Genomic DNA, 25,521 nt, shown 5'->3' with positions numbered 1-25,521 from the left:
TAATTGTTTGTACTACAAGGGAGTCTGAGGAGCCAAGGCACATATGAGGACACTGCTTGAAGCTCATCCTTCCATGATAGTGTCCTGGTCTAGGGCAAATTTGGGAGAGAATCCCCAAAGGTGGGCCCCTCCAGAAAACAAACCCACACACCCTCCCCCCAACTGGTTCGGGAAGAATTCCTCGGAGAGAAGTGGAAAGAACTTGTTTATTTAACAGGCACAGCACCCCCCAACACACAAAATGAATAACACCAGATGACAACACTCTGTCACTGCTCTGACAAAGATGACAGATTCAGAAAGTCTCTCCTGGGGTGATCACTCTGTTATCAGTCCCTCCGGCGCTGGGGCAGCTGCTGCAGCCACAAGGTGTAAACTGTCCGTGTTCCAAATCCCAGTCTGGAGCAGGTTCGAGTAGGTCCAAACAGGAAAAAGAGAAACAGTCCAGGAGGAAATTTGGACTGTTTAGCTAAACTAACTAATGAACAGAAGCAAAAAGGCAAGAGCAAAGCAGGAGCAAAGCAGAAGCAAGAGTGAGAGCAAAGCAAAAAGCAGGGCAAAAAACAAAAGCAGCACTATATACTGTCCCATCTCTGTGTCCCGCCAGCTGTGGGGGAGTAGCTGATAAGAACCAAAACAAAACTTTCACTCTTCAGAGCCAGTCTTGAAGGCACAGAACATAGTATCCAGCATAAACAGCACACATGAATGGGGATACAAGCATCCTAACGTCACCCTAGGACAGAGAGAATTTGGCTTCATAATGAACTAACAAAACCAAAGTTCTGAAGATCTGGCAAATAGAATAGGTGGTAGTAGACTTCAGCATGTGTCATGTGTTGGGTGTCATATTTTGTGTTTGTTCTTGGCAAACTACTGCAACCCATTTATTCAGAAGTTTGGCTGAATTTCTGAAATTTGGGAATACAGCATATGATTGATAAATACCTGCTGGTGTAAAACCAAAAATAACATCCCCTTAATGTCCATACACTTCTAACATTACAATGCAAAAAACTTAGATTAGAAGGAAAGTCTCTTTTGTTTACAAGAATGTTTTGACTTATTTTGGCTGAAACATATTTTTCTCAGTTTTTCTTAGGAAGATGCAGAGAAATTTTCTGTGAAGGCTTTTCATGCCAGGAAGCAAACTGAACAGTCTCTTTGCATAAGTCTAGGCTGGACCATTTTGCCAGTTTTTCTGCTGAGGGGAAGATAGTAATTTTTTTCAAAGAACTTATAGTGTGTGACTGAATAAACACTAGGTGGTAGGCAGATGCAGTGGACCTTGAGAAAGCTATTTCAGTGATCAATCAACTTCATATTTCTGACACCTCTGATTCCTTGGCTCCAAAATATGATAGAAATAGCTATGTGAACTGCAGTTCATAATGGTTTATAAAATGTAAGCACAGTCCCTGGTTCCAGGATACCTAAACTGGATTCTTCATCTTCACTGCATTTAGACAGTCATTACACAGTAAATTGTCTGAAACCCAGTCTAGAAATTTTAGTGGAAAAGTGAGGCCTTAATATTTAAAAATAGCATTGCCAATGTGTATCAGGAAAAAAAAAAGGCTTTTTTTTTTTTATAAAGATAGTCACCAAATCTTGGAATAACTACTAATTTTAGCATATTAACTTTCCTTGCATACTGGCTGTAGCTGTATTTGTCTAGTAAAATGTGGGGAACTGTACACTGGAATGCAGGTGTTGCTGGTGGGGGGAAGATGGATGGTGGTTTGTGTGATGTGATGAAGTCTCTGTGCTGCTGTATTATTCTAAGTCTGGCTTGAAATCTTTGGCAAAGAAACAATTACGTGAGTAAAGTTTTTATATTCAGGTTTGATATCTACAGTGCAACTGCAGTCCCTGCGCAGTGAACAGAGATTTAAACTCCTGTGCTGACAATGACACTCTCAGGTCTGTCTGGGACTACGGTATTAGCTGTAGCAAAATGTTTCCTTGGAAAGCTCCTCCCTTATGAGCATGAATTCTTGACTTGGGTGTGTCTTTCTCGTACCTTTTTTCTTATGAACGTCTAGAACCACACACAGAACAGCTCATGTCATCCCCTCCAGAACTCTTGTTCCCCTCCAGGACCAGCTGCTGCCCAGCCAGCAGAGAGGAGAGCTATCTCCTGCTGCCCCAGATCATGGACCAGCACTTTTCTTACCCCTCTCTTACACAGTTTCAAACCACTTTCAGCACTGTTCAATGAGTCTGGGAAAGATCATCTTGCTGGTAAGCCAACATGACATTGCTCAGCAAAGTAAATGAGGAATCTTTATTCCTGTTGGTAGGCATAATTCTGAATTATCGATATACACACTTCTCACTGAAAACACAACAATTTCCATGTTTACCCTTTTGTTACTGTGAATATCTGACTTGATGATCATACTGCGTTTTTTAGGGAGCACACAATCCATGTACCCACAATGCATGCTTAGCCATCAATCTAGAGCAAAATCAGGACAATCATGTTCAGAAATAAGAACCTGCCAATGAAATACCTCAACAGACTGGAAGAAACCATATTTTAATCTCTTGCTTCCTCACTCAGAAGACCAAATAGACCTGGAAGACCTGTAGTAAGCTACAGTCAAAAGAAAAGACATAACATATTGTGTTTCTATTCACTGCAACTATTCAGATATCAAGCTTATAAATTTATCTTTTAAAGAAAACAAAGTGAAACTGTGTTTGACATTAATTATTTGTGTATAATATGCACACATATACCAACAATCATGCATACATGTTTAATGGAAATTCATTTTGAAAAGTCTAATTTTTTCAAACATAGGAAGTTACATCATGGGGTGGGAGAGAAGAAAAAGAAGACATAATTGAAGATTCTAGTCTTCAGAGCTGTTAATGTGACAAACTTCATAAACACCATGTGTCTTAGAAATACATAACAGAACTTACAAAGCATTTATGGAATTTAGTGACTGTGACAATTGCAACTGCCAGTATTTGGAGTAGTTAAAGAGTTGTACTTTTTTACGAAGATGACATCTTGTCCTGGTTTAGGGCAAATTTGGGAGAGTATCCCCAAAAAGGGCTTCTCCAAAAGCAAACCTACACGGCCCCTCCCCCAACTGGTTCGGGAAGAATTCCTCGGAGAGAGGTGGAAAGAACCTGTTTATTTGACAAGCACAGCACCCCCCAGCACACACAATGAACAATACCGGATGACACCACTCCTCCACTGCTCTGAGAAAGATGACAAATTCAGAAACGTCTCTCTTGGGGGTTTGCTCTTTTCAGTCCCTCCGGCGCTGAGGCAGCTGCTGCAGCCACAAGGTGCAAACTCTCTCTCCATGTTCTAAATCCCAGTCCGGAGCAGGTTCAGCAGGTCCAACGGGGTGGGGGGAACAGTCCAGAAAGGAATTTGGACTGTTTAGCTAAGTAACTAATGAGAAGGGGGGAAAAAAGCAAGAGCAAGCAAAGCAGAAGCGAAGCAGAAGCCAGAGCGAGAGCAAAAAGCAGGGCAAAAAGCCGAGAAGCCGCAACATGCTCTGGTGCTATCTGTATGTCCCACCGAGTGGCTGATAAGAGACCTAAAACAAAACTTTCACTCTGCTAGTCTTAAAGGCACAGAACATAATATCTAGCATAAATTACATACACACGGATGGGGATAACAGTCACCCTGGGACACATCTTTATTGTCTTTGAAGTGTACAACCATTGTTTTGTACACAAAAGAAAGAAGCATGTCTGTAAGAAAAGTATAAGGCTTGAGTGTCTTGAATGGAGATGATGTGAAGCATTGCATTTTATCTTAAATACTCTACTTGTCAGTAAATTATGAAATACAGGTTATTTTTAATTTTATTGATTTTAAACCCAAAGTGGGAAACATTCATATAATCCATCATATGTGACATATGTCTGAAGTCTTAGAAGTCATAATGTGGAGTTAAGGCTGTAAACATTGCTTTCTTTTCATTATTGCTCATCTCTGTGACAGCAAAGTTAGTGCAGCATACAGTGCTTGAAAAAAACTGTCACTGTATGAGTTTGAGAGGTTGGAGCATAACATTAATTTGAAAAACTCTCTCAAATTATTTGTTCGGTATCTTTACTGTAACCAGCAGATTTTCTGTGTATCTTCTCTCACCCATGTGAAAAAAGTTTCAGAAGGAAGAGTCAAGATCCAATTATCAGAACGCTTTCCCTCCCTCATGTGATGATGACTATGTACAGTTTTTTGGGGTAATGCTGCTGAATGCTTGACGTGAAAAACACCTAACCTGAAGAATATATTTTGTTTTGATTAAGATAATGCAGAGATAAGCATAAAGGTTTGAGTTTGTCAGCAAAATGCCTTACCCTCATAGCCAAATAACCATCATCCCCTTTGGGGGTATGGATAAAGAATAGAAAAATGTGGAGAAGGAACAGTTTTGCTACTGTCCAAGAGAGCAAAATTAGAAATACAATAAGGACATTGCTTATTCAGTTTCACTATCCCATAGTAGACTGTCATCATTTAAGCCTGGCACAAAAAATGCCAGTGCCCCCACGAGAACACCTCCTTCCCTGGCACCCACTGTGAGATGTGATCAGAGACAGAGCAAAGCAGGCTCCAACTTAAGGTTAAAAGGGAAAAACTTTTATTAACCTACAACTACAAAGGAAGACACACAAAACAAATAGAACACAAGATGAAAACCTTCCAAATTCTTCCTCCTCCCCCCACCAAATTTCCAATTCCATTGCCACCCTTTAGATAACCAATTCTCAGTTCCTCCAGAAGAGAGGAGTCCCTCTCGCGCCACATTCCTTCCATGTCCAGTGCTCTCACCACTGCACATGGATCAGAGCTGCTTCTAGGGTTTTTCATTTTAAGGATACTTTGTCCAGTTCCAAAGGGAGCACAGTCCTTCTTCTTTTGGGACACCTGTCCCCCCCAAATTTCACCCCCTGGGGCCGAGGGGTCTCTTGAACAGAGATCATCTTCTTCTTCTCTCTCCTTCAAAGTGGAGGGCACCACCACCACCCTCCTCACCCGTCGTCTCCGTTCACACTCCTCCACATCACTGCACTCTCCTGGCTCTGAGCCATCGCCTCCCCCTAGAATGCAGTCTCTGTGTCACTGGAACCCCAGTGGATCTGCTGTGGCTATACAACAAAAGTCCAGCCCAAAGCCACTCCATCATCTCCTCCACCTAGAATTCTTCTCAACATCTTCTCAATCTGAACATCTTCTCAATCTCATCAACTTCAGGGAAGTCTCAGCATTAGCAAGGTTCCCATCTTCCTCAGAGGGGTTAAAAGTCCCAGGCTCTCTGCCAGTTTACTTCATGAACTCCCACGCCTGGCTGCCCTGCTGGGCACCCCCCCCTTCTCCTTCACGCTGGCCCACTATCACAGGCGCCGGCTCTGTCTCTCTCTCCCTCTCTCCGGGGGGTGAATGGAGGATGGCTGCCCGAAGCCCTTGCAATGTTCTCCTCCACCCTTGGGCCCAGGCCTGGCCTACCTCTCTCCAGCCACATGGCTCCCCTCCCCCCCTGCCCAGCTCGGGCCGGGCAGGGAGGGTTGAGGGTCTGCTCAGTCCCAAGCGGGACTCAAAGAGGAAATTCCCCTGGGAGTTCACAGCTTTTAACCCCCTGTGTTCTCAGAGGCGTATCCATGCCCTCAGTGGACAAACCAGGTGCCAATATTAAATCTGAACACCGATTGGCTTGCCCACACCATCACAAAAAACTTCATTTCCTCTTAAACCACGACATAGACCCTTGAATCTTTTCCAACACGTTCTCTTTTTTCCCTGTCTTCTTAGCTTATCCCATCTCTTTGCTTTGTAAGGTGTCCAGCCTTGTCATTAATTCTGTTTTTGCACAATGCCTAGTACCATAAATCCCTCACCCTGGCTGAGATCACAGTGTACCACTTAGTTTTGTTTTGGCACAGGGTAAATACTGCTCTTATGCTGAACAATGACCATAATTGCCAAACAAGTAGGAATAGAGGGTAAGGAAGACATGCTCCATTAAAATCAATGGCCTTGCCAAGTGCGTTTCTCAGGCTTAACAAGAACACTCCAATTCTCTAATTAAAAAAACTACCAGAGAAAGTCCTGGTATCTGCTGAAGACAGAGATAAATAGCCTGAAGATAGTGAAGGCAAACAGATCATCTGGAACTGTAATATATGATCTGAGGTAATGCTTGGACCTTTTATTTTTCTATGAAGAGTAGAAAGAATGAGATTTTTAAAAAAAGGAAATATTGACTTCTCTGGACATAGACTGTGCTGGCTATGGCTGCCCACAATGCATTCTGCCTAGCTCACAGCTTTCTTCTCTCAGCAGCAAATTCCCCACAACATTTGTATACCACAGAAAAAAGAAGAGTTTGGGTTGGGGTATTTGTTTGTTGGTTTTTTTTTTCCCCTCACCACTGAGTTAATAAGAAGTAAAAAAAAAATTTAACCTCAAATGGATGAAAGGTATTGTTGATATCTTTCAACCCTTTGTCATCTGTATCAAGCTGAAAACTGGGTTGTCTGCTTCCTAACTCAGATTTTGTCTCAGCTGGTTTTGAAAATATTTCTTCTGTTTTGAGCTGTCTTTGGTAGCTAATTTTCAGTGGGAGCCCTGCAGTCAGAAGGAAGCATTAAATTGACCTAACTGGGGCATCTTCATCATGAAAAGGAAGCACAGAGGTCAGCTTGTGGTAGCAGCAGGAGGGAGAGATAGATCACACAGAGATACACCTTATATTCTCCAAGAAAATTGTGTCCTATCTCTTGCCATGTATTTCTAACCCTTCTGCTGCCTTTTGCTACCTTGTGCCCCTGCTTATTTCCTGTAGCAGCAGCACAACAATAAGGATTTTATTAACAGTAATGTACATCTACAGACTTTTGTTAATTGGGGGGCACTCTACATCTGCTAATCTGTTTTATTGTCTTGCAAGATGAAGAACTGGAAGATTTAAATAGCTTTTTTTCAGGAGAAACACAAAATGTAGGTGACATAAAACATAAAACACTGGAAAACACTGTCAGATACAACCAGATGCACTAGAATAGCAAATGTAAAATGTTTGGAATTCTGCACTGACATCACAGTATTCTTGATGTAGGTTTCCACAAATTCTCTTTCTTTGTATGTAAAGCAAAATGCAAGGAAAGAAATCAGAATTATTTCTAACATGCTCTTTGAACTGGTTTGAACTAAGATGAACAAACATGCATCTCAGAGATGTACATCTTAAAAAAAATCAATCATATCCATTGATAAATTCTCCAAGACATTCACTGTAATTTGATTTATAACAATGTAGCATAACTTGACTTCTTGCCTGTGTAAAATGATCAATGTAAAGTCGCTGTTACAATGATTTATTCATGGGTACACCATGGTTTCTGTCTGCCTAATTAAATCTATGATATCCAAACCAATTCGATTGGGTCACAGTTTGTGCACAGAGTAGTTGGCAAGTGCTGCATCTGCAGTGCCATTATGGCAATTTGTCAGTGGCAGTCTTAAATCATGAGATGTTACAAACATAGACATTCCCTTAACATTGACAATGTCATTTCAGGCATCCTTAATGACATTATAATTTTTATTGTTGTTGTTTGCTATCTCATTCCTTCCCAGAAATGCCTCTGAGGCTTTCCAAAATAACACAAAACTTAGAAAGTCACTCATAATTCTTTGCCTGCTTCCTCACAGCTTTGTTGTCTATAGAAAAGCTTTGCAAAGGAATAGAGTTTGCTTAAAGAAAATTAAAAGGTATGTGAAGTTGCATATCTAAAGTCCTAGTTTAATGAAACAAAGATGAAAGCTCTCCATTTCAAGTACATCTATTGAGTTTTTGAAGATAATTACTGTGATTACATTGGTGTGTCTCATACTGAGTAACTTTCTGCATAAGAGGAAAGATGGGTGAGAAATAGCAGGTATCATACCTCACAAGGAAAACAAAAAGAAAGTAAAATGTGTAAAACTTTAGTTCTCTCTGTATTCCTATGGTATCTGTATTCAGCAGAATGAAAAAGCTTTACAGCTTTCTGTCCAGTTCCATCATTTTCTTGAGGGGAAAGAAATGTAGCTTGCAGTTGTTCTTTTAAATTTTAGTTTTGAAATATTTAAATAATTTTTAGACATTTTCCTCATGTCTAGCACACATATGTGAATTCATGGTGGCTGGAGACTGGCATGGGATTTCCTGCTGGGCATGAAGTGAAGTTCCTGTAGCTCCCAATTTATTCCTGAATTTGTTTGATTTCCAAAGATTGTTTTATCCCACTGCTGCATTGTTATGTCATTGCACTCCTATAATGAGATTGACTGATTTTCAGTCTACAGAGCCTCACAGCACCAAACCAGTTTGATGTTTGGGGTTTTTTTTCCTGGCATGCTGTCCCAATGGAGTGGGGTATTTCTTTCACACCTCCAGTGTGGCATTTGAAGGAGAACAGCTCAAAGGCACTTGTATTGAGAGGGACACTGAGATCCTATGGTTTAAGATATCAGCTAGGGCTGGTAGTTTGCTTTTTGAATCCAAAGGAATACATCAGGAGGCAGAGAATATGAAACCGATTTGAAAAATAGTGTCCTAGGATGAAGTGGCATAGGACACTTAAGGAGCAAAATGCCATTCAATTAGGATTTCTGATGTAGTAAAAAAAATTAAAAGAGTAAAACAAAATTAACAGTAGATGAGACTTGGAAGTCAATTGCAAGAACTGTATTTCCAGAACAAGCAAGTTTTTCATATACTGAATTTGCTTCTGGATAGTAAATCATGTATTTTAAAAAGCACATGTACAATAATACTTCATGGCACAGGGGTCTGAGGCACACAAAGTGAATGTGTTTCAAAGAATCTGGATCCCAGATTCTGGAATCTCATCCAGCTGGGATAAATAGTAGTTTTGCTTCAGTAGCAAAAACAGAAGGTATCAACCTGAGACCATGGGAAACAGCATACTGAAAAAGGGACACCTAGCCTGGTCAAGAGTGGGGTCATGGGAGTCAGTATGCTGATAGATCTATCCTATATTTGGTCAAGTTTCTGGTTCTTGTTCTCAGTTGGTTTGGTACCTGGTACAAATAAGGTCATGTTCTGAGTTCACGTTGGTGATTGGACCTTTCAATCAAAAGACCCCTGTACCTTGGACAGCCCCCAGGTCTTTGGATCTTGTCCCCGAGCTCTGTGGTTTTCCACATTTGTTATTTTGTTGTTGAAGTCTTTATTTTTTCGAGCAAGTACATTGTTCCTGTCCCTTATTTCGCCGTTCCTCCCAGCTAAGCCAAACAGGGGGTGGCATTGAGAGAAGACTGTGATACCAGATGGGTCCACTTTTGTTCAGATATTACTGTGGTCTCTATTATTGTTCTTCAGAAGGATCAGTGGGCACTTTCATTTATTTGATCAATGACATAGAAGTGAAAGAATGAGGGTATTTAATTTTTGGCAAAGTATGATGCTTCTGCAGTCAAAGCAGAAGAAAGGTGTTTTTTATGGCAGATGCAGTATATATATGCATTGAAACTATTTTTATGCATCAAAATCTAAATATCCTGTGTCTGTTTTATACATATTTCCTAGGAGCTATGTAAATCCATTTCTGTGTGTTCTCTGTTGGAAAACAGAACTGCAATACAGAAGTAACATATCTTTATCTTTTTATATGTCTGCCTTTTTTTTACATTATCTGTCTGAAACAACATTCTAGTACATTGTTTTGTCCAGTACAAATGTTTTGCTATTCAGGTATCCTGCCTGGTCATAAGAAGTTAGAAGATCCCTGTAATTAGACCCCATCTAAATTTTATTCCAATTTATTATTCCAGTCGATTGACTAGAGCATTTCAGTTGGATAGAACCTACACCACCACCTTGTCATACTGCCTGATATTCCTGTTTAATTCTACAAGTCAGCAATGTCACTTTCTGCAGATACTGTGCTCAAAGAAAGTACCATAAGAAAGTAGTTTTAAAAATTCCATTTAACAGAAGGTAGATTATTAGACTATTATTAGACTATTTAGATTCTTTGGAGTTGTCCTTCTGTACTTGGCTGCTGCTCCCAAAGTTAGAAGAAGAAAATGTGCACATGGAATAAGCACTGCAGAAATGTACAACCTGGGCCAGTTCTAGCAAGTTCATAACCTAAGCAAGAAATGAAAGGGAGAAAGGTTTATTACTCAATTTAAGTAAGGGGAAAAGCAATTGTTAATAGTTGTCCTGACTTTGACGACTGTTGTATAGAGGCAATACAAGGTGTACTCAGTATTTTGAAAGGAAACACTAGTTGTGGTATTTTATTCCAGTGTCAGTGGCTTCTGGATCTATTTTCATCTGTGTTACAAATCTCTCTCAGAATGGTAGTATTGACTAAAACAGAGATTACTTATTCTTTGAATTTTGGTTCTTTATAAAGGCAGATAAAACCTCTAATTGATTTCCTGCAGAGAGTGTAGAAAAGGAAAGTCCTGCCAGAATTATCCTTTGTTAAGCATTAGTTCCAGTTGTAATTATTATGGTGAAATCTTTCAGATGAGAGGTTTGCAGAACTTTGTTGTTTTGATAAGATCTGTATTGCTTTGGACAGTTAAAACCAAGTCCCAGTCGGTGTTTTAAAAGCCTCCCTCTGTCAGGGATGCTTTGTCATAATTGCAGTGAAGACTGGAATAAAATTCTCATTTTATAGAAGGCCCTTGGCAGAGTAAGAAATACTGGTTCCAGATGACAGCAGCACAGTACAGGGGACTGTCACGAGGTTCTCCTGTGCTTTCCCAGTTAAGCTCTCTTGCATCTAGAGCTCAGCTGCTGCTCCATCTTCCTGTGTGCTCTCTTCTCCTGGCTTACCTCCATCCCTGCTCTCTCCTTCCTATGTGGAGCAGGGATGTATTCCTGGTGTTGGATGCAACTTTACCCTGCATGAGGGAAGCTGAGCCTGTGGTGATCTGCAGGGGATGGATTGTGTGCAGCAGGATCCAAGAGAGTGGTTTGTGGACTCTCTCAGGAGCTGCAGCATTCAGCAGGGTGAGGGAGCACACCTGTGTGCAGCTACATGGAAACTGCCCATGTACTGCACAGTGGGCCTAAAGTGAGCCTGCAGTTATTTGTGGGGCTCATCCCTCCCCTCAAACAGCGGTATTTGCTAATTTAAGAGAGAAACACCTCCATTTAAAGTCGTCTAGAACAAATGAAGCTTTTTAATACAAAAAGAATTATTAAAATCTTGAGATATATGTAACTTTTTAGGGCAGGTTAAGGGGAAGAGGTTTTTTTACGAAAGAGAAATGGCCAGTAGAATTAAAATGATTTTTTTATTGGTCTAAAATCTTATTTGTGAGTGTTAGAGTTCTTTTTCTGACTGTATCACTCGGGAGCATGGGAGATGCCACTGGCATCCAGCCAGTCATTTCTTTTTTGCAGTACAACCTTTCCAGCAGTGACCACTGTGAAACACTCTAGAAAAGGCCAGGAAAACCTGGAAGGAGGCCAGAGTAGAGAACACTGATCCTGAGGAAAGTAAAGAAAGTGGCTTCTTTTACCTCTTGCTTTTGTTTTGGTTTTGTCTGGATGAAAAGAATTGAAAGAAAGCTCCAAAGCCATCATCTGTTTGGGATGGCATTTTAAGTTTTCCCTTTGATAATTCACCAGAAACAAAAGAAAGTGCTTAATAAGAAGGCAAGGGGCGAAAGGGATCCAGCTGCATTAAAAAGTACATCTAATAGTGTAGGAAATACTATTTCTCTTCAGCACAACAAGAAAATGTGTGTATTGCTGCATCTACCTCCTGCCTTCCAGCCTGGCCCTTCCATTTACCTCCTCCACAGCTGGTAAATGTGTGTGTGCTTCTGTGTTCCTTAAAGGTAAAGTTAGATTCTGCTTCCCCCACCTTTCCAAAGGGAGGCATCTCCAGGAATGCATGATGATTTGCCCAAATCTAGAGCACATTTAAGGGTCTGTGTGTAGACATAAGTACTAAACGCGTCTTGTGATGCAGAGCCAACAGAGTAATTCAGAGGTTCTCCGTCAACAGTGCCACACTACATAGTGAATGTCAATGATGAAAAAACATTTAGAGTTGAAGAAAAATTTATTTCTTTTACATATTTTTTACTTTCCTCCACTCCAAGCCTTCATTATCATATTTACAAGTTTTTTAGAGTACTTAACTATTGAGGGAAGGTAATTAAGATCTCTGCATTGAGCCTAAGTGCCAAAAGAGGAAAAAATAACACATTTTTCAAGGAAAAATCTCAGAAGACTGATTTGTGGATGTGCGAGATTGGAAAAAGGGTTTAATAAATCCCTCTGGGAAGGAATAGAGTGTGGGTTTGGTGATTACCATGGATCTTGTTTTAAACTGAATAGTGATAGTAACTAATAGTGAATTTATTGGTTCTGGGGCCAACACATCTCCATCATTGGATTGGGATGCAGAAATAGTTCTAACTGTTATGGTGAGAACTAACCAAGCTGCCTTCTTTTCAAATGAGGATCCTTAGAAATTGGGTTGAGAACTACTGCCATGTATGCTGCCCATTACATTGTGAACAAGCTTTTTGTGTTGGGTACAGAACTGGAACTTCAACAGCAACAACAATCTTTAGTCAGCTGGAAAATTTTAAAATAAAGCCAAATATCAATATGGAGACTCTGGTTGTAGGTGACATCCTCATTCCATCTGTATGATGCTGACATATTTCACTCTTCTTTGCTGTAACCAATCCTGGGATTCCACATGTAGATAAATGTCAAAAGATTTTCTCTTGTAGACCACAGAGAGTTGTCCTTACTAATATTACTTTAAATCACAATGAAACACAGTCCACTTTTCAGTAGGTAATGAATAGTGAAGAGATTGACTGATTGATTGATTGATTGATTGATTGATTGATTGATTGATTGAAAAGATCTCAGGGTAAACACAAGCAGAGAGGAGAGATAGGATCGAAAGAAGAGCTCACATGTGCAAATAGCTGGCAAAGAAAAAAGAGAATATAATAAGGCTAAATCCACCATAACACAGAGGAATACAGTGCTGGTAATGACTTGCATTCCTGAAGTATCTTTCATCCAGAATTGTCTTCAGACACTGCAGAGATCTCATCATTCATCCCTCCAAAGAAGTCAGCTTTCAGGTGAAGGTAAAAAAAAAAACAGATTAGAAAGTTATGGAGAAGAAATATTGCTAAAACCTAGGGAAAGGGAGGCAGAATAGGGAAACATATTTTTCAATAATGTTTTGCAAAGCATCCCACTCATAAACAAGTCATGGTCCTGAACTGAAGGTATAGATATTCCATAATGTTTTATATTATGTCTTGGGAGAAATAGTTGGATGTCTCACCTACTATGAAACTTGAAGACATAATTCCCTCCGTTCTTTATTTTGGGGCTGGTCCTGCCGCATCAGGAATCATCTCTGAGCACATCCTAGTTTCCTCAGGGAATGGCCATGAAAGAACCGTGATCTCCACCCAGTCCCTGATTTAGACATTTAGATTGAGGATATAATACACTGCAGAGGAAATCCACAAGACTCTTCAGACAAAAAAATAATTTTAGTGATAGTTGAGGACTCAAATATTGTTTTCATCTTTTTTAAAACAGGAAAAAATTAAGGTAACATCATTTTCTGCCTATTTTTTCCAAGAAATATGACAGATTTGTGAGTTGGAAGGATTAAAGTTATTTCTTCACTTTGCAGGTGTAGGGGCTTTCATCTCTGGTCCCCCCACAGGCTGGAACCATTTCAATTGTAGTGGGACACTCAGTGGTGAAACTGCAGATAGAGGCAGTCCTTTTTAGAAACAGAGCATGATCATATAATTATATGTACATTCATGCCCACAGTTCCTAAACAGAGCATGATCATATAATTATATGTACATTCATGCCCACTGTTCCTAAACACAGTTCCTAAACAGTAATCTCCTCATTACACTTTTCCCATTCCTAAAGCATAGATTTCCATTTTACAGCCATGAAGCCAAAGCCATTTTAGCCCATGAGAAAGAGAGACCATTCTGGTTTCATCAGGAGCTCTTTATGGGAATGTAGGGAATGCAGTAATTCAGCTAGGAGCACTGGAGTTTCATACCCATTCTCTGGGCAGGGTGAGAGCAACTGTACTCTGCCACATGGTGGCACAAGAGGGGACAAACTTTTGCTCCTGAGCTGCCCTTGTTTCTGTATTCTTCACATGCAGTGTGTGGGGCACACATAGGCTGGTGCAGAGAATTCCATGCGAGGTGCTGCATGGCCATGTTTGGACACGGAGTGATCACACCTGTCACTTTTCATCTTCAGACAGGTTCATGTTGACCTTTCCTACTAGAAGGTGCAGTCCTCTTTCCCAGTGCCTCAGGTGGAATTTCTGAGAACATACCTTATGTTCCCTCTTAGAAAAAAGCAGAAGCATGTTTAACAAAATGCTGCCAGAGGACTTGAATCTTCTCCATGTCTCCTTGCCCTGTCCCCTACTGCCATTCTATCATCAGATATTGTGATGTATAATTCAATTTTAGCAGCAGAAGCTGCATAGTTCTTGTACTTCCAGGTCAACCAGTGCATGAAATAAAGATGTGTGTGCAGCCCAGTGAAGGAGATGCACATCCTTTGCACCTGAGAAAAGCCAATAACTGTTACCTATGGAATGATATAAAAATTCCCACTCTGTCTTCCAAATTTAATTTTGCTCAACTCATTCACAATAAAATGCTCCTTTCTTGTGCTTCTGTATTTACATAGCTTCATACTTGACTTCACAGTAGGTCTGCTGCAATTTTTGTGGTTTTTTTCTTTAGGAGCAGGCACGGTTTTGGTTTTCATTTTGTCTTCTGGTTCTGACATTTATTCCCATTATCTCCATACTTTCATTCTGATAATTGATAATTTATCTCATCTGAGTTGATATTCTGTCTCCTTAATCTGTACCCATTTTACTGATGTTCCTTTATCACCTGTGTTTACATGCTCAACCAAGAATTTCTGTGACAAATTAAGCTATAAGAAAAAATTATTTTCATTGTGAATAAGCCCAAAATATCGAATCAAAAGCTGTAGTTTTAAGGCATTTGTTACACAATTTTTTTTTTTGCCTGCTGAAGAAATAGCTCCAGATTTCACTTTTAAAAAATTTATTAGCTCTTGAAAATGTCTATACAATGTAATGGTGTTCCAATAGCAAGGCTTCAAGGATTTTTGAAAGCAATTCTACTTAGATTTTTACAACCTATATTTATGCTAGAATGTCCTTTGCAGGTTCTGAAGGGATTCCGGAACAATCTGTAAACTATGAGAGACTCTTGTAAACCAGTGGGTTCTATGCAGCAACATCCATAAAATGAGCATGGCTGAACACATTTGGGCATTTACATTTGGTCAAACTGCCTCCTGTGGCTTTTGTAGCCTTCCCATGGAGCAAGCAGAGAGTCAAATGGCTTCTGGAAAATGCATATCAGTCTGTGGAAAAGGTTGTTAGAGAAGACATAGAAGATGTTAGAGATTATAAGAGATCAGAAGTTTCCCAGGGCAAGCAGGCAGTTCCAGCAGTTGCTGCTGCCTGGGTAGATTTTAGCACTTGTCTCCTAAATTTGTGCAAGCAGATAAAACAGAACACTGAGACACCTCTGTTCCAGCACTGCTATTCCTTGTGCCAGGCTCTGGATAGTCCTTTCTCCCTATCTCTGCACCTGAGGACTTCAGCCATTAGAGCTGACCAAAGGAACATGTCTGATATGTCTGCAGAAGCACACAGGTTTCTGGATGGAAGTTAGAAATCTGTAAGAAAAATTTGAAACAGTTATTCCTGGCTTGTGCTGTAAAGCAGTACAATTCATATTTGTTCCGTGACTTGCACCAAATGTCTCACCCACTAACAGATTTTGTCATTTTTTTTTGTCAGTAAGGCCATACTCACTTACTCATACCAGCTGACAGATCACCCTGCTGTTAAACGTTTACCCAAAAGTGCTTTCTGTGCCATGGAGTTCTTAACTGCAGCTGTTACTTGAAATGTAAACTCACTCAATGGTGCAACAGAGATAAGTTTTCAGCAGAGCAATTTGTTATCATCCTTGGTTAATTCTTCAATCATTATAGTTTTAATAGTTCTTAGAACACTGTAGCTATTTTTCTCTCTCCTTCCCCCTCTCCTTTTTGTATGTACTGATATTCTAAAATATGTCTGTTCCTTAGTGCGGTAAAACTTTTTGTTTGTTATTTTCTTGCAAACAATTCATTTTATTCAAATGCTCAGATGAGACATTTGTAACCAGGTCAAAATCACAAGCTGATGAAGTTCTCCACATCAGTGAAATGACTGCAAATAGCTGGCAAAAAAACCCCATGCTGCTGCAGCGAGAGAAATGATATCTTTTTTTTTTTTAGAAAACACTGATGACCCCTTGAATAAACACCAAAATTATATTTCTGTATGAAGCAGGCTTTTACTATTCTTTGTAAATAGGATAACTGAATTTCTAAAAGATCTCTGTTATCTCTAAGCAGATCCCTTTGCTATGGAGAAAAAACCTCTGATAGTCTTTGAGAGGTGGTTTATAATAGACCCAGGATAGCAAATATTATTTTGCCATCGGTCTGCTATAACCCAGAACCATCTACACTTGGAAAAATATGAAGTTAAATAATTTATGAGACAAAATATTACTGGGGGCAGTAGGCCTTTTGTTTAATTTTTAATCTCTTCTGTAATTTTATTGGTACATTTCAGAGAGAGGGATTAGAGGACAATAGTCCTGTGACAGTGAACTGCTGGATCACAGGGGACAGTCAGCATCGCCTTGTCAGTGGGTGTGACTTATTGAAGGCAAACAATCAGCCTTTATCAGGGGGCATGGAAAGAGCAAGTGAATATTGTCACATTGCCAATAATGAAGTGTCAAAAAGAAGGATTTCTAATGTATAAATGAAACACAGCTACTTTGATTTCAGGAAATATACTCAAGTTCTAGTGATTTGCTTAAAAGTAATGGGTTTTTTCCTTTGTCCTCCTTTATTTTTCCTCTGTTATTCTTTGCCTTCTTTTTATCATTCAAGTGCCTGGAGAAAACCCGTTCCAAATGTTTTCTTCTGGCATGATGGTCAAAAGAGCGTTTCAGCATAAAAATCCTTAAGCTATTTATAACTATTTACATGTAGGGCTTTTTTTCTGCTTTGGTAGTCAGAGGGCTGTGTACATGTCTCAAACCCCCAGGGTGGCCAATTCAGAGGAAGATGGACATAAAAAGACATAAAAGCCCTACAGCTATAGTTGCAAGAATTGTCTCCTTTTGTTGGCTTCAATCATCAGGATAGCCTAGATAATAAAGTGAAGAACTTCCTGTGCTGCGTGGTGACAGTCTGATGCAGTACAATAAACAGACATTTTATGTCTTCCCTTAGCTGTCTTCCCTTCAGTGCTTGAAGCACCTGGAATCTGTAGATAGTTCTCCTTCTGAACCATGTGTTTGGAGATAAAGCAGACTGTGATAATTCATAAAACTTAGAAAAATTACCACTTCAAAATAAAGTCTGTTGCAAGAGCTGCATAATGAACAGGAAGAAGATTAAAACATAAACAAAAAGACAAATTGGCATGCACGTTTCTAGATGAATTAGAAGGTTTGTGAGATACCGGAGAAAAGTGCCTGTAATCAGAATGGCATCCTCTGCAGTGGGGGCATTGTGGGCATGGAGCTGGCAGGTGGGATACTCTGAATGCCAGGAATCAGTCACTGCTCTCTGGTGAAGGCAAACACATTCCTGGTGGGTCTTTGCTGAAATTTCTGATAGGAAATCTGGGGAAACTCTGCTTGCTGGGACTGTGTGTTTGTTAGGCCTATGTGGGTATTGCTGTAAATGGTCTGGGTTATCTCCTGGTCCTGCAGAATGTGCTCAAAACTGAGGAAAGCTCTAGAGGCAATAGAGATTTTGAAGGAATTTGGGAAAAAGAAGACCAAAAGCAGTAAACAGTCTTAGCAGGGAGGGTAATCTTCAAGTTTAACTCAGGTGACAGTATCTATATGATGTCTGCCACAACAAACTTGTGGAAAGTCATCAGTGTGGTAGAGACTCTACTAGAACATCTGAATTTGTGGCTTTTTAAACAAGGTGCTGATCAAAAGAAGGATACTAATATTTATCTACAATAAAAACTTCTTACCTGCAAGGATGAAAGTGGGAGGTTTCATCTGAATGTATGGAAATCCTGTGATGATAAATTAGGTTCATGCAAAATAAATACTTGTTATGGGTAGATTAGGAACATTTATGGGTTTGTAACTTGCTAAATTGCCATAAAGTGTGCAGAAACTACAACAGTGTGTGTTGTGCTGCAAAAAATTTTTAAATATTCCTGATATATATTCCTTGTAGCTAAGGTAGAAATAAGTTCTGTTGTATATCTTACTGTTTTGCTGATTTTGGCTATATATGGAATGTGAGAGATTTCAGGGTGGAAAAATATTCATAATTTCCGTCTGCTTCTGTGCATGAAATCTGTGACATAAGAACAAGAACACTGAACTGAGAACTCCCAGAGGAGTTTATTGACTGGTCACATACACTGAAGTCTCCTCAATCCAAAGAAGGCAGATGCTGAAATTGTATGTTTGTGTTGGATTGTTTAGTGCTTTTAAATATCCCTACTGTTAAGGACATGGGGGAAATTTATTTGCTAAAAGTGATCAGGTGAGAAATTAATGGATTTCATTTGTAGAAAGGGGTGATGTGTTACCTCATTTTGAGGGGTCTCAGGATGAGGGAAGAAACAACAAAGTTGACTCCATGTATCAGAAGGCTTGATTTATTATTATATGATATATAATATATAAAAATGATACTAAAAGAATAGAGAGAAGGATTTCACTACTAAGCTATGCTAAGAATGGAATAGGAATGTCTAAACAAGGTCTTCTCAGCCAGAGACGGGCCGGACAGGAGTTCTGTGATAGGCTCTCAATTGCAAACAGTCTGACGGGGCCAATCACAGACATCCCCCCGTTGCATTCCACAGCAGCAGATAATAATTGTTTACAGTTTGTTCCTGAGGCCTCTCAGCTCTCAGGAGATGAAAGATCCTAAGTAAAGGATTTTTCATAAACCATGTCGGTGACAGGTGATGTCTTGGCCATTTGGTGTTACCCCAGGCTGTTTTGAAGTGCCCTATGCAACAGGGGCTGCTGTGGATACAGGGAATAGAAGTGACACATGGTTCTTGCCATTTGAGGAGACAACATACACAAACAACACCTCAGTCCAGCATCTTTGCATACCAGAGCAAGTTAGGGATAGTGTGGTGTACGGACCCTGGCTAAAGGTTCTGTTCCCACTTCCTCAGAGCTAAAGCATCATCAGGGTTCTGTGCTTGTGGCTGCCTGGCTGTCTGATAGTACAAATGTGCAGTTTTTGTAACTCACTAGATAACAGCAACTGGCTTAAATCCTGATAATAGATGAGCACTATTATATATGATGCCCAAAAAGAACCTTTGAAAGACTGAAACCTGGTTTCAGTTATATTTGTGTAAAATCCTCCAGTGACATAAGTCACAGATATCAAAAAAGGAAATGGTCTTTCCATCTCACAAAACCTGCCTCTTACTTTTTGTCATTCCACATTGAGGCACATGAAAGAAGCTGCTGTCTGGAATTAAAAATGCAGGCAGAAGTACAGGTCCTAAACACACCAATTATTAAAGTAAACCTTAAAAGAATCAAAGCTATTGAAGATCCCTTTTCAGTGACTCCAAAGGAATCATAGGACCTCCATACGTATAGTCCTCACTGGTAGCTTTTTACATGCATCTTTAAATTAGCTTTTCCTGAATATAAAATACTTTCCCTAAAATGATTGCTTTTGCCTTTCATTTCAGTAGCAGTTTATCAATTTTTGGCAGCAGCATTTTCATTATCAAATTTCAGCACACAGTAATGTTGGCTCATCATGATGTCCTGTGGGTATTTCTTGGCCATGTGACCAAAAAAGGCATTTTTCCCAACCTGCCTCCTTTCAGATCACAGGGAGTATCATTCCTTGGAGTCATATTCCAGGTTGCAAGTTGATGAGAAAAAGGATTCAGGGTGCACAGCAGCACAGATACCTTGACTTTGGCTTCAAGAATAAGATACTGCCTTCAACAAAGGAGAAGCAGGCACTGCTCTCACTGTCTTTTGTGTGCAGTTTCCCTCTTTAGCTGGGAGGAAATTCTGTAAGGCAAAGCTTAGAAAAAAATCAAGACTTAGCTCAGGATCTACTTAGATTCTAATGAAAATCTACCTCAAGGTTAGTTTACTCACGAGAATTTCTCTTCCTATTACATTTGCTTTCTGAAACTTTATACAGACTTTATTGTTGTTCTGATTCAGTAAAGTATATACACAGTTAAAACTCTGGAGTACGTCCACAAAGAAAAAAACAAGTCACAAAGACATTGAGCTACTTTTGCTTTGTATCCATGTGTGTTCTGATTTACAGCTCAAATGGTATCAGGAAGTCAAAATGAAAGAAAAGGGTTGACTGTTAAACTAAATATTATATAACAGTATCCAATCCATCAAAGCTGTAAAAAGTGGCCCAACTTTCATTTTACCAAAATTTCTGTTCTGATGTGATTCTAGTGTGTTCTTATCCATGCTGGCAAGTTTTGTAGTCCAAACCAGAAGGAAATGTGGGTTAAAGTAAGTGGGTCTTTCATTTCACTATAGTGACTTTTTCTAACTAACCACAATAGATTTCCTTGTTCCTTTTACCCAGGACTATGATGAGAGCAATTGTAATAAGCCAAGCAGAACTTTAAAATGATAAACCTCCTTTAGGGTTTTCATTCTGTGCATAGTACACACACTACAGGAACCTGTAAGTAATATTTGCTTTACATCGTAGATTACTGTTGAGGATTTGTTGCAGATTGAGGAGTTTTTGAGAAACAATGTCCATATTCATCCGATGCACAATCCAGCCTGCTTGGGATAATGGACAATGGATACGTTCACAAACAATAACAGACATATTCAGCAAATGGGGTCGGTGTATCATTGAAAAGGATACAAGAAGAAGAGTCAAATGGATTCAGCAAGTTTGTCAGTGAGCTTGGGAAAGTGAGGAAAAAGACAGTTCATGGGTGGGACAGAAAACTACAGCCAGACGCGTGAAAAGTTAGATGATCCAATCAGCCTCCTATCTTAGACACGTGAACAGCTAGGCCTGGCCAAGCATGTATTAGCTAGAGACACGTAGACAGTAGAGAATTATTATAAATACAGTCTGTTAGGGATAATAAATTTGGCTTCACTGGATCATATTGGTTGTCATGTGATGTCCCTGAACCTCCGCATCCCTCACCGTTCCCCCCACAGACTGCCAGCTGCATAACTTCAAAGATAGGTAAAAAAAGGGAAAAGAAAAAAAAAGAAAGAAAATAATTTGTCTTAAGAGATATTTCCATCAATCATATTCTATTCAGGTTTTGCAGTGAAGAAGTGCATAATGTGCTCGTGGTTTGCAGTTCCTTGCTGTTTAAGAGGTAAATAGTTTATAGCATTGTTCATCACTCATTGCTTACTTGTATGTTACTGGAAGGAAAAAAAAAATGTCTATCCAGATTGCTCTTTGGCATTAATTTAAAAATAACACCCAGAATATTACATGTCTCTCACTTCATAAGGGAAGTGTCACACAGTGCAAATCATTTCAAAATTTTCTTGCACTTTGTGCAAGCAATTACTGTTTGAATGTGTTTCTTTGGAAAGGAGAAAAGAAGGAAACTGTATTTCACTTCTTAGAGACTTTTGTATAGTATCCTAGAGCCCACCAAACACGTTAGGGCTGTTTCTCTGTTTTGACTGTTACTGTCAGAATTTTGTTCAGAGAGAAAGACATAAAATCTATATAGCTCGAGGAACATAATCAGGTTGTTGGTCTATGTATAAGGTGGCTCCAAAGGAGTCACAGGACCATACATATAGTCCTCACTGGTAGCTGTTTATGTGCATCTTTAAATTAGCTGGAATGTCCAAAGTCAGGAACAGCTTTCGGTGGCTATTTTGATGAGCGCTCTGTGTTTTGCCAGTCTGAAAAACCCGGGAAATAAGCTGTCTGCATGGCAAGGACTGCTCAGGAGCCACTCTCAGAGATGTCTCTGTGAGCCATTTAGTTATTATTCAGTTACACTCAAAATATTAATTGTCTCAGGAATTCCAAGGTGAGGATATACCAAATCAGTGGTGGTGTAACTGAACAGATGAATAACTAGATGATAGGATAAATTTGTGTCAGAAGTTCTTTTGCATCCCTGTTATATTCAGTTTTCTTGTGAAAAAAATCATACATGGCCTTTCATACATGGCTTGTCTGCTGTGGAAATACACATCCGAGGATATGTATAAGACGTGCTTGCTATCATCTTATCCCGCTTTTGATGTCCTGGTGTCAACTTCTATCCCTCTGGTTCTCAGTCTGTAAAATGAAAAAGGCTTCATTGAGCTTCAATCTTGACACATTGTCAGAAATTTTCTAAACAGCCCTGAATTTTTGGCTTTGTTGTCATCTATTATCTCCAGTCTGAGTTTTTGCTCTGTAGTAGAAAACAAATCTCAGAGATATGAAGGAGAGTTTTTCACAATTTTTTTCTGCAGGTACCAAGAGGGTGGGCTCTTATTCAAACAAAATCAATATATATACACCAATCTCATTAACTGTAGGAAGTATTAAAAATTTCAGAGGACACAGGCAGACATCTTCAAAATATAATCCTGTGTCAACTTCTTGTCAAAAGAAATTGCAAAAAATCCTGTATTGTGTGAGGCAATGTCTGAATCTGAACCAAATAAAATACTTGCTCATGCCCTTGGGAATTAATACTGCCAGGTTTTATGCAGCTCCAATTAAAAAGGGGTTCTTTGGCCCAAACCCCACAAATTTGATTTCAGTACTGGTGCAGTACCTTATTCATCCTTCAGCGCCAGGTTATTAATGAATAATGGATATTTTATTTGTTATTTAGATTTTAAAAAATTGTGTCTGCACCAGGGCGTTCTGCTGCTAGCTGAAGTTGTGAGAAGTTGCACATACTACATGAAATTAAATGAAAATTCAAATTACCAAGGGTTTTTAGCCTCTGCATGAATGAATGGGAAACCTAAAGGGGGTAGAGCTTCTGGGGGATGCCTGCTTACAGTCATTGGGCTTGGCAACAATTTTGGTATCACATAAGCAGATCAACAATTTCTCATCTAGAATCCAAAATTGAAACGTAGTTGCAGAAGCAGTATTTCCATGTATTTTTCTTTGGCAATGAAGAAAATGGTGTTAACTATCTTCTGTCTGTCTCTTTTTAAGCCTACGTGTACATTTTTTGCCTGCATGCCATAAAATCAGAAGAAATATATAAAAATGGATGTTAGAAATAAGTTTTGTCTCCTTTTCTCATTGAACTGTACATAAAAGTGTTAGTGAAGCTGTGTGTGCTGTTATTAAATCATTTATATATTGGTCTAGCCTACAAATTTAGGATAATAAAGCAAGATTACTTTTTCAGAAACTCATTAAACTTTACTGAATTGTATTATATATGCAATAATTCTAAGTCTTCTTTTGCAGAAGTGGAGAGGAACAGTTTTTTTCCTCTTTGTACTTTACCAGTTTCTTTATTTCAATGTATCTTGTTTTGCAGCTGAGAAAGGAAGCTGCACATAATGCCTCTGGGGCTTCTGAAAACCTGGAGTTTGCAGAAGATATACTTCCAAAGTGAAATGGGGAAAAGACTGGGTAATAAAACTGAGCCAGCATGTGCAGCAGTGTCAGGATACTGAAATGTAAGACAGGGACAATTCTGGTGTATGGCAGCAGTTACACAGAAAACCCTGTTCCACAGTCTGTGCTTGTCAATGCTTTCTGCCTGCTTGTGTTCACTGCCACCCTCTCACACATAGACAGGTGCAGCACCCACAGCCACACGGCACAATCCACTGGCACAATCCATCAGCACAATCATCCATGGGCACAAAACATCAGCACAATCCATTGGCACAATCATCCATCAGCACAATCCACTGGTGCAGCCCGGCCTCAGTGAGCTGTATAGATAGGCTTACCACTGAAAATTCAGGACCCCTAAATTTAGAGCTGCTTTGTGAGTGCAGAACTCTTTGTTTGGCCTTATAATCCTTTGGGCTTTAATTCTGTCTGATAGGGTTAATGATGGTTTTTTTTAACCTAGATTTTGAATTAGTTCTTGTGGCAGGGACTGTCTTTAACAAAGTTCCACTGTCGGCAAAAATGCTGAGATGCTTCTTCATTAGATATGATGAGTAACATACACACAATGCAAATTTTCCAAATTTCTCTCCCCTTCAGCAAAGGGAGAGCATTCTCTCCCATGTTTCTTTTATCTTTTCATAGAATTTGCTGAGTTGGAAGGGACCTGTCATAATCATAGCAATAAAAGCTAAAAGATCTGCATAGTAACTCAAAAGGGTCACGTAAAGAGCTGCATGAAGTTATTCTTGCAAATGTCATTCCTGCATGAAGTCATTCTTGCAAATGACACTGTATGCTTTCTTCAAATATTTAAATTATTTTCAAAATTCATTTTTTATTAAAATTATAGCAAATAAATAATACCATGACATATTATTAAAAAGTGACTTGTTTTCATAAGAAGCTGGAAATTAATTTTATAGGACGTTATTGTTTGTTTTGGTCTGATGCAAACAGGATTATTGCACCTTTATGTGTCTGTTATATGGAACAAAATTTAACTTTACAAGAAACAAGCATCTTGTGTTCTAATTGAATTGAACAAGTATATACAAGAAACATTAATTTCTTTATTATTGCTTTTTCCAGCTATAGTTGTCATATGGAGGCATAACTTTTATTTCCTTTTCTCTCTGACAATTTTAGCTCCCTGTCTCTGGGGAAATAAATCAGCTGAACATTGTCTTTACTTTTTAGGAGCTCAAGAATGGGTGAAGATAAGGAAATGCAGTATTACTTCTGCTGGCTGAGCAGACCAAATCAAATTTTTTCAGTTTATTTTTTTTTTTCTTTTCTGATTCTTTAAAGACATCTCTTGACCTGTTGTTCCTCCAGCTTTCAGGCATGAAAGAGACACAGAGCACAGCAGTGCAGTGTTGAGGGGTGTCTGTTCCAGAAGCTCTGTCTCCTCTCCATGAGGGGTGGTAGCTGCTCAGTTCCAAGGATACACAAGCATTTAAGCCGCCTGAGGACAGCTACAGTTTATGTGACTTCTGAATTTCCCTCCTCCACATGTGAGTTCTGAATTTCCCCATTACATTATCACTTCAGATTTGCCCTATGTCCTGTCTTCTTATCTGCTTCACTTGACACTTCCTGCTTATGCAAGTTCTCATTCTCTTTCTTCAGAGCAAAGTGCTCAAAATCTCTGGCACTGAGGAGCACAGCCTGGTCCACTTCAGTACTCAACAAGGCACAGCTTGAGAGGATCCAGCTCTGCCTGTGCTCCAGAGTAGAAGGATATGAGCCAGATCCTTGCTCAAAGGAG

This window comes from Serinus canaria, chromosome 9 (assembly GCF_022539315.1).
Source record: "Serinus canaria isolate serCan28SL12 chromosome 9, serCan2020, whole genome shotgun sequence".
Lineage (NCBI taxonomy): Eukaryota > Metazoa > Chordata > Aves > Passeriformes > Fringillidae > Serinus > Serinus canaria.
Note: the sequence above shows the minus strand (reverse complement) of the source record.